Here is an 11096-nt window from a genome sequence, read left to right on the forward strand (position 1 = left end):
TGGTGGGACGCGCGGGATTCTCTCCCCCGGGGTACGGGGGTCCCGGCTTACAGGCAGGAGTCTGCAGCGGAGCGGGGTCGGGCCCCTTCCTACGCCCGGCTGTCTGCCCCAGCTCCAGGACTCTGAGGGCGGGGTCTGGTCCTGACCCCGAACTGCTCTCCCGGAGCGGGAGCCCCACGTGTAATCGCTGGGAGGACGCTCTCGCTCGGCAAAGGGCGCCCTGGCGGGTCTCTTAGAGCGGAGCAGGGACAAGAGAGCTCTTTCTGAACGGGAGACTGCCCGTCAAGGACGAGGCGCACAGCGTGGGCCTCAGTGGGCGTTTGACAAAGTGCTGATGTTCCAGGGACGAAAAGCCGATTCTCTAGTCAGTGGGGCAGGCAGAGCCAAGGTGGTGGTGGGAGACCGGGAGGGGCCTGTTTTCCAAAGTGTGTGGGTGCCAGAACCTCTGTCAGACAGGATGGGCACTTCCAGGCCACAGAGCTTAGTCTTGCTTATTCTTTTTTAAAGTTTAACCCCAGTTCCTGCACCGAAGGTGCAGTGACCAAGGCAGCAGGTGGCAAGGGTCTAGGAGGGAGACAAGACAGACAACAAATGACCTGAGCAGAATTTGAAATGTTTCTGAGAGTCTTGAACACTGGGTCAAATGGAACAAAACAAAATACAGCTTGCACCGAATGTCAAGATGTGTATGGGAGGTTTCCAAAAAATCAGCCATGCATGTAGAACATCAGGTGACAGCGACCTTGGCTTCCCGGTGGACATGGGCGTGATTGCAGGCAGGGAGACGGGTGGAAGATGGCAGCTGTGATGGTGGACATGGGCGTGATTGCAGGCAGGGAGATGGGTGGAAGATGGCAGCTGTGATGTTAGCTTAGCATGAGGCAGTGATAGCAGGGGAAGCCCCCCCCCCCCCCAGAGCGGCTCTTTGAGCTCAGTTTCCCTGTCCAATAAGCGGAGTGATTGATGAGATGGTGAGTGTCAGCCGGATCAAATCTCATGGTTCTGTTTACTGAGGCACACAGAGCAGTGTGAGGGTCAGAGACCTGGAGTCAGATCATGTAAATATGAACACCAGGTATGAAATGGGGATAATGACAACTATCTCACAGGATTTTTGTGCAGATAATGATGCCAAATGCCTAACAGGTGCTACCATTTGTTGTTATAACACAGCAGTACCAGTGATGTGCTGGCATTTACATGCATTTGGTGGCGGGGGCAGGGGGGGTGTCTTATTTATATTATTTGCTAATTTCTGTACTAGACATATCTCAAGCTACCAATATGGTGTCATCCCTGATCTGTGGAGTTAGGAAGAGATGAGCAGAGGCGGCTCTACAAGCCAGCCTGAGTCAGCTCCAGCTTACCACTGGGAAGACCTTGAACCAGGCTCAATGAGGCCAAGGAGGGGAGGCCAAGCTGGACCAGTGTGAGCCAGAGAGGAGGCCCCTGCCACACCCAGTGGGCACTGAGTTCTGGCAGGTAAGGGGGGAGCAGGTCCAGCTTGGCCTGCCCCAGCTGTGCATCCTGTCCTCACGCCCATGAGCACATGCCATGCACACAAGCATGCCCAAGCATGCACGTGTCTGGATAATGTGGGGGATGAGGGGGAGCACATTCTCTCAAAGTGACACATTTTCAACACTTCGGAAAAGTGATGTGTTGACATCTGACAGTTAAGGCTGTGATGCAAAGAATTTGGAGGAAGCACCAATGAGTGAAGAGACGTCAGTGGTTGGCCAGTGAGACATGTGCTTAGGAGATAACCAGATGGATGTTCAGCCCCGCCAGCCGATGGCATGACCCCAGCCTTGGGCTCCTTCCTCCTGATGCTAGGATGGTGCTGCTCTCTGCCTGCTGGAGAGACCCCCAGCTTGCCCATGGAGAAGTCAGAGTTCTGCTTCTGCCTTCTCGATCAATGGGGCTTCGTGGAACTGCCCAGGCGGCAGCTTCTGTTGCTGCCATGTACCAAGCGTGGTGTATGTGTGCAGCTCCCAGCACACAGGCTCACTGAAGCCTCCTGCCCCCTGTGAGGTTAGGCCAATTGTTATTCCTATTGCACAGATGAGGAAACGGAGGCTCTGAGAGCTTAAGTAGCTGGTGCAAGTAGCAGGAGGTGAGCCCTGCTCCAGCAGGACGGTTACGCTGGCTGTGGCTCACGACTGGCTGTGGCTGGCTGGGAGCCACCCAGGCACAGCCCGACTCACAGAGGCCTTTGCATAATTCATTCTTACAGAGCATCATGGACCCTCTAAGTGCTGACCCTCCAGGGTCTCTAGTTTGCAGGGGGAGATGGTGGTGAAAACAGATCATCTCCACAATTGTGGTATTGTGGGACCCCTGAGGAAGGGCCTCAGAGGTGGCCCTCAGGAACTTCTGGTCTTGGGCCATAAATGGTTTGTGACTCTCACCTTCCGCTCTACCCTGAGTAGAAGGCCTGAGTTTTAATTCTCTTATCTCCAGAGCCTGGCTGAGGGCCTAGTGCATAGTAGGTGCTCAGGAAATATGAGTTGTTGCCAGGTTATATATAACCTTGGCCTGTGACCTTTTTATGGGGCTTCGGGGATAGAACGAATCGCACTGACACAAGGCATGCCTGCAGAACCACCCCTCCCAGGCTCAGACCTGTGCTTCATCACACACACACACACACACACACACACACGCACACACGCTGACACTCTACAACACAAGCCCAGACATTCAGTGGCACACGGGCTCCCCTGCACCTCCCCCATGGATGCCTAAATTCCTAGGCAGACCCACAGCTGCTCCTGGACCCGCACGTCCACACAGGCATGCAGGAGAAGCATTCTTAGACATCCACATGCAGCTACCTGTCTCTATTACCCAGCCCAAGGCAGCCACTCTCAGGGAGAGTGCCCTCCCCTCCCCCTGTGTACACACACATACACACACACACACATCTAGGAAGTTACAGACATGTGGCTGAAAGGCAAGCAATAGCTGCATCAGGTCTAGCTGCGAAGTGCCTCCAGACCTCCCCTTCCTCCCCTCCATTCTGCCCCCTGGCCCAGCCTGAAGCAAATCCTCCAGAACCATCCATTTGTCCAGTCCCCCAAGACTCCAAACCCCAGCCATGCCCAGGCCCGTGGCAGAGCCCAGCGACCACACAATCCCCAGAGCTCACCACCAGGCCCCGAGCAGTGGAAATGAGGAATTCTAGGCTGGCTATCTCCTTCCAGTCACCCCAGGCTGCACTGAAAATGGACTCGGCCCAACAGGAAGTGGTGCCAGACCAGCGCCCGGCCAGGCCCGAGGCACAGCTGCTTAGGAGAGCTGGTCCAGGGGGAGACCCACAGGACTCGGGGTAGGTGTGCTCACCTGTCCTTCCCACCACCCACCACTACCCCATCCCTCCCCCTCTGCTGTGGCCTCATTAGAACTAGTTCCGTCTGACCACTTCCAGCTGCCCCACCCCCGCAAGTGCGAGCTGGACTTGACTCCTGGACTCTCACTTGCACTTTCTGGCCCTGGGCCCTGTGAGGTAGCAGGGTGGGCATCTGTCCCCCCTGAACAGGCAGGACATTAGAGTCCAGAAAGGCGACTTCCTCAATGTCACGAAACTCACTGGCACCTGGCGAATGGGGACTTGATGTCTCCAGGGCGTCAGGCTGAAACAGGACTGAAGCTCAGCAGGGAAAGTGGACCACGGAATCCCACATGTAGGAGGCTCATGGCTAGGCCCAAAGACAACAACGAGAAAGATAGCAGAGAAAGACACTGAAATGTTAAAAAATGAGTGGGTGCTGTGGGGGTTTAGGGTGTGGGTAAAAAATGTTTTTATCCTCTTTGCATTTTCCAAAGCTCCTATTAGAAACATACTCAACATTTATAGTGGAAAATAATTCCTTAAAAGGAGGGAAGGACACGTGCCCAAGAATAAATCTTCAATGACAGAAATGTAAGCATTGGCAGAAAAGCTGTTTGGAAGCTGGGTGGGAGAAGCATCCCTAGACGGCCCCCCACAGCATCCATCCGGCCATGTTCTGTGCGAAGGGCCTCCCTGGGGAGCTTGCCCCTGAGTCGGTCGAGCTCACCCCACCTGTGGCAATTCTAATTCTCGCCTTTGTTTCTCATCTTCCTCACTCCAGAACTATACTCTGAGTGAGCTTGTGTTGCGTGGAGGGTGGTATGACCCTTCCTTGCCCCTTGCCTACCTGAGGTTCTTCTCCAGCCCTTGATACAGCAGCATCTTTGAGCTTAGCCAAGGAAGGCTAAAAGTAAAGGGGTGCCCTTTAGCACCCCCTCCCACCCAGCCAGGCTTCCCTTGCCAAGGCCAGCAGGTTACCTGCTGTGGTGCACCACCTCCTCCTGGAAGCCTGCCTTGACTGATTACTCCTGGTTCTGGTCACTCATCACCTTGGCCCTAGAGACTTCACCAGCACAGCTTAATTTTGAGCTAGTGATACAGGAATGCACACTGTCCTTGAGTTTGGGGATGTTAGGCACCCCTGCTATGTATAGATTTGCAGATTTCTCAAGGACCAAAGCCTGTTCTCTGTTTCTTTTATACCCACACCTTTCCCCCTAGTGGTACTGAGCTTTTAGCCCAGAGTGAAGTAATCATTAAAGATTCGAATGAATGAATGAGTGAATGAACACTGACTTGTGAATAGGTCAGACCTGACTACAAACCCTGCCCTTGGTTTTATAATCTTCACGAGAGACAAGATGTTGAGCCTTCTATTCCAGCATGATTGGAACTAGAGGGAGTTCTGTCTAGTAATCACAGTCAGGTAGCTAGGTAAGTAGGTAGCAATTTGGATGGACAATCCCAATGTCACATAGCTATTGTCTTCCTATGACGACTCACAAACGCCAGGGGGTATGTGTAGGTGTGCTCTGCCCACACATGGAGATGCCTGCCCCCGGGTTCCCACTTCCAGGAGCATTAGAAGGTAAGGAGATGGCAGAGCAGGCGGCACCGAGTGGCATTCCTGTGTTTTTGACTATTGCAAATCTCCTACAGCGCCTTCGCATGGGCTACGCACCGACGAAACTCTGCCGTACTTGAGGCTTTTACAGCAGAAAGGTGCTCCACACAAGGCACAAATGAAAGAAAGAAAAATGAAGGGAGGGAGGGAAGAAAGAGAGCAAACTCCCCCCCAACTTCCTTAGGAAATAGAAATGAAAAATGATCCAGAATTTACGATAAATAACATCCTAAAGAGTTGCCTCTGAAGAGAGGCATTCCCAACATCATTTTAGTTTGTTTTCACTGGAGGAGCTTCTTGGTCTCTGAAAAGGAAGGCTGAGCGGAAAGGGACCCCAACTTGATGCGCAGAAGGCCACTGGTGGCTGGAGGAATTCAGTTCCCTGCGTGGTCGGTGGGAAGAGGTGGCCATCACAGACCACTTCCTCCAGGTTGCACTTTCACGACCGCCAGTGCGAATACATTTGTAGCAGGTGCTCGTGGACAAAGTCTCGATTGGTAGACGGGTGGACCACAGCATGTTCCCCAAACCCAGCGTGGATCTCTACTGGCTTAGCCGGAGGTCCTTCTTTAAACTGGGGAGGGGCTCACACCTTGATTTGTTTCTGGGAAAGAGTAAAACAGTAAGCTCAGGTTTAACTTCTCAAAAAAAAAAAAAGCAACTAACTCCATTTCACTGCCAAATTTACATTTCATGTAAAGGACGAGTGTGTAATATTCAATTTAACAAACTTTGATTGAATAGCTGGTGCTAAGCCCTGGGAGTAAGAGATGATTAAGCCAGGTCCTGTCCTTGAGAAGCACACTGTTCGTTGGAAAATTTATTTTGCATGCAAATAAATACATATAGCATATTGATATTTCTGTAGAAGCGTAAGCTAGTTATGGAATACTTCCAAGGTGCAAAGCATTGTCTGAAGTCCTAGAGGAATATTAAGTCAATCCTTACAGATGAAGAGACTCAGGCACAGCGAGTCAGCTTGGAGCTGCAACCAGACCCCGGGGAGCTGGACCCAGAAGTGTGTGTGTTCATCACTGTGCTGCAGCGAAGAGAAGAAAGTGTAGAATGAGATGGGAGTCTGGGCGAGAGGACAGTTTATTCACTGTTCCAGGGAAGGTGCGTCTAGCCCAATACCACAGGGCAGTGATATTTGACATGGATCTTAGTCATTTTTTTCCATCTTTCTTCATGTTACCAAATGACACGGCCCATGCTAATTTTTTAACAAACATTTTACTTATTTATCTTTTGAGGGGGAGGGAAGGAGAGAGGGAGAGAAATATCAATGTATGGTTGCCTCTCGTGGGTTCCCTGCTGAGAACTTGCCTGCAGCCCAGGCATGTGCCCTGACTGGGAATTGAACTACGATCGTCTGGTTCGCAGGCCTGTGCTCAATCCACTGAGCTACACCAGCTAGGGCACAGCCCATGCTAATTTGTCACATAAATGTTTGATAAGGAATCAAGTTTTCCCAGTGGCTGCCATTAGAATTCTAAGGGATGACCCTACAGAGCATTCCTTTGCTATATTGGGTTCAACTTTGGAGCGAGAAGTAATTTGAAAGGGGTGTTGGGGACTTTGGAGCAGGAAATGTCTTTGAGATTTGCTGAACCTTGCCACTGTGTGTTATTGGCTCTGGAATCTCATTTTCACCCCCCAGTTCCAATGTCAGGGTCTACCCAAGTCACCCCCTCTCTCGGTTTAGCATCAAGGATGTTCCTACCTTTTCCTGACAGGCATTCAGTGTCTACTCTGACCTGGCTGCAATACCACACTCCTCCAATAAGGGATGCTGACTACAATGAATGGGACATACGTAGTTAAATGGAGTGAGAACCCTGGGTCCTAATTTAACCTTGTTCCTGACTGCCTCTGTGACCTCAGTGTCCTCACCCGTAAAATGGGTATAGCACTGCAGATCTGTCTTCCTCACAGAACAGTGGTGAGACACGAGAGGACGGATGTGGACACCTTCCAGTGTGATTCAGAAGAGTCCAGGTGATTTAAAAAAAAACAACCATTTCATAAGAGCATCACTCACTGTGCCAGGTGTCATGTGTAATCCAGAAATTACTCCTAGCTTTGCATAAAAAGGACTTTCAGTAAAGGTTGAAAGCAAACTGTAATGGGGCAGGGGGTGAGGGTGGGGGCCTCTGGCTCTCCCTCGTGGGCCTAGGAAGCAGCATCTCCTGCCCTGAGAAAGAGAATGGGGTGTGAAGCGGCAGGACACCTACTTCAGCCTGTGGCTGGAAGTCTCTCCCCTCAGCGCCCCCCACCTCAACTGCTCATGTCTTCCTTACAGGATGAAGTTTGCCCACGGGGAAACGGAGCCACAAAAACCGGAGCCCAAGAACCTGGATTCCAGGAACTTTCCAGACAGCTAATCTCCAAACGTGGGGTGGGGAGGGGCAGTGCGGGAAGGCAAGTGACGGGAGCAGCCTGGGAGGGACAGAGAAGGGGGGACCTTCCTGTCCTGACACCCTGGCCAGGCAGAAGATGCTGAGGGAGGCCGCGGGAGCCAGCCTTCAGCAGGAGCGCCCCCTGCTGGTCGCTGCTTGCAGCGGCCGCGGGTGGAGGAGGATGCTCCGCGCTAGACAGGCAGTTAGTTCTCTATGAGACCGGAGATACCCCAAGGAAGAGCAGAAAGAGCCCAGAAAGATCGCCCCCCAGCTCTTTCACTTTGCACTCGGCAAACGCAGAGCTCAGGGGAGGGACTGACTTGCTCTAGGGCTCTTAGCGAGCCAGCGGGATGCAGGTCCCCCTGTCCTGACGCCTCACACAGAAAAGCCCTGCATCAACCTTCCTCTCTCCTACCCCGCATTCCTGAGCCCAGAGGGCCCTTTTCTCCCCGCCCTGCTCCCCGCAAGCCCCCATTCCTCCTCTGCTCTTCAGACCCTGCGGCCTCACAAGCCCATCTCCTCCGGGAGCCGGCCCGCAGTGCAGCCCCTGAGCCCTTTCATGTATGAAGCCCTGTTGCCTCCAGGAGCCACGTGTTTCAATGGCTTTCATTTCCAGGACAGGGTTTTGTTGGCCTGTCGGCAAGATCTTGGGGACCACAGAGAGGACTCTCTCTTTTGACTTTTCCACTCCCCGCCCCAGATGTGCCTAGACCAGGGCTGAACTCTCACAGGTGCTGACTGTTGATGAGTGACTTTCTCATCTGCCCCCTGCAGAGCAGTTCGGCAGCGTCTCCCTGGTCCTGGACAGCCAGGATGCCCATGCTGACTTTGGGGCTTTCCGTCCTGACTGGGGTGACCTTGGGCAAGTCATTTAAAATCTCTCGGAGCCTCTGTTTCCCCAGCCATGAAATAGGAATGAAGCTACACTTTGGGCTTGTGAGAATTATATGAGATAATGTGTAAAATGTGCCCAGAACATAGCAGGTGCTGAATAATTGGCAAGGTTGATTGGCCAGACTTCCGGTGAACCTTGAGCTGGTCTCTCTGGTCTTATCCCTCTCCTATTTGGTGCCCTCTTTCTTAGATGTGACCCTCCCAGCTTTAGGCCTCCTCACCCGCTGCCTCCTGTTGTGAGCAGCATGGGCGTGCACGCAGTGACTGTGTAGAGATCATAGGAAAGGAGGGTGCTCTTAGTGGACAGAAAAGGCAGAGCAGCTGGGTGATCCAGCCCCACTACCGCCAATCCCCCCCAATGTGAGCCAGGTACCTGATCTGCCTCTCTCACTTGCTCTTTGGGCTGCTGTCCTCACCCTGCACTCTTTCTGAGCATGTCTATCTGCTTCTGTTTTCATTAACTCCTAGTTTTTTGCTCCTTAGAACTTACAGCCTGCATGTGGCTCGCCATGGCTGTCCTGACACCCTGGCCATGCCATGGCCATTCAGCCTTGGGGCCCAGTGACGTTTGCATCAAAGGCTGTTGGCCAGCTGTAGACCAGCTGCCCGAGGGTCAGGTATCCACACCTGGTCCAGTTGGCTGTGGTCATGGGGACAGAGTATGTGTTGTGAAGCAGGGTGACAAAGGTATTTGCATGTCTGATAGAATAAGCATTTGATAAACAGTTATAGTATTTGTGACTTGTGGAAATTCACGTGAAATTCATCATAAAAGGAAACAACCCTTGTGAACTATTGTATATGGTGAATAATCAACCCTTCCTGCACAGAGCTCCATGACAATTTATCTGTTTTGTAAATCCAGGTTTTTATAAATGGCATTGAAGCTTGATATTCTCACATGCTTATTACAACAAACAATGCTCCAAAAAATAATCTCAGGTCCCCAAACTCTCCTGGTGGTATTGGGAGAAGGGCTTCCTCCTTTCTCCAAATGATCTATTCAATATAAGGTCATTTTAAAAAATGGACCTGAGATGTGAAAAAAAAAAAAAGCCAACCCCTGTTCTGCACCTTCCACTCACCCACTGAGCTCCTGACCCTTCCCTCCTCTCTTTCCTTCCCTCCCCTCCCTCATCCCCAGTGATAAGGTTCTCCAACAGGAAAACCAGAAGTCTGAATCTTCAGCCAGATATCTCTGAGAGGAACCAAGAGGACCACTGACTGGTACAGTAAAGGCTTTTGCTCCCTGTTGCCCCTGATGACTTCTGGGAGAAACATTATGGGGCAGAAAATGTGCAAGTTCCTCCACTCCCAGGCTCTGACCCGGAGTTGCCCCGACACCTGCTCACTCCCTTGGATGATGGTCCAGGGGTAGATGGGATGTACGAATGGAAAAAGCTGGCGGGGTACTGCCCACCCACACAGCCCCTCTGAGTGATCTAGAAACAGACAGCTCCTCCTCCAAGCACTCCACTTCCAACCGTCAGAAAAAGGTCACTGCAAATATGCCTGCGATGTGAAGGGTGCCCCCGTAGGTGGGGTACCTTTCCTCAGTGCACACTCTGCACAGCTGCACATCAGTCCTAAAGATGTACATGAGGTCAGTCCTCCTTGTGATGGGAGCAGGAAACTGAGTCTCGTGGCCATGAGCTGTCCCTCAGAATCTTCCCCCATGCACCTCCCGGCAGGGACACCACCCCCTTTCTGTGTCCCCAGCCTCAGCCCTTTGGAGTCACTTCTCACCCTTGGCTTCTGAGGGAGGTGGGTCTGGGTTCACACCCCAGCGCCTCCTAGAACTGTGACCTCAGCTAGGTTTCATGGCCTTCCTGGGCCACAAGTCCCTAGTGTGTAAAGTGAGAGTGGTGTCAGCTCTCACATGGGGCCTTAGTGAGGGTTACGTGGAAACCTATTCCTGTGCCAGGACCGGGGTCTGGTGCCTGCTCAGTCCCCACCATCCATTTCCCTCCTGAAGTATTTTCCCATTGATGTCCCACACTCCAGCTGGAGAAGGAACATAAGCATTTGGCTACAGGGGGAGGTAAGCTCTCTTGCCCAATGTGGCAGGTAGGGGCGGGTTAGCCACATAAAGGGGCATGAGGGTAAAACAAATGATGCATGAAGTACTTGCAAGAGTCCTAGACTGGGTTCTTCCTGAAATGAAGGGTTACTTCACAGTCTGGCATCTTTATCCCTGGATTTCTTTATTTGCACATCTGGCTTTTCATTTATTCCAGGGAGTTACTGAGCAGCACACCTGTGCATTAGAACACAGGTCAGCTGGTGGCTTCCAACCGAGACATCACGCGGTGGCCCTGGGCAACTGCTCACCTCCATGTTGGCTCTCCAGGGAGGCGGATGCCTCCCTCCGCCACAGGTTTCATTCTATCAGAGAACTGTCCCAACATCCCGAGTGTCACCAGATGTCAGGAACTGTGCTGCTTCATTTCCTATCTTATTTATTCATCCCAGTTTTCTCAGAAACAGGCATAACCATGGCCACCTGGACTGCTTTCAAACATTGACATTTGCAGCCTTACCTACTTTTCTTCCTCTTGTCAACGCAATACAACACAAAGATTTACAGAGTTTGTGCCCTTAAAACTCCATTTCACACAAACATGCAAAGAATAATCTCCGACTTCCTTCTGGGTACATCCCTAGAAACCAGGCTCTGTCAATCGAGTTTGGCATACAATTCTGATACACAGTTCCCACCCCTGGGACCCCGGCTTTCCCTGGAAGCTGCGGTTGGAATTCTGATGTGTCCGTCCCCTTTGCATCTTTCTGTGCTTCTCCCTGGAAAGCGGAGGAGGGTTTAATATCTGAGGAGAATTCCAAGACC

The sequence above is a fragment of the Sturnira hondurensis genome, unplaced genomic scaffold (assembly GCF_014824575.4).
Source record: "Sturnira hondurensis isolate 20B ecotype Veracruz unplaced genomic scaffold, ASM1482457v3 Scaffold0018728, whole genome shotgun sequence".
In the NCBI taxonomy this organism is placed as follows: Eukaryota; Metazoa; Chordata; class Mammalia; order Chiroptera; family Phyllostomidae; genus Sturnira; species Sturnira hondurensis.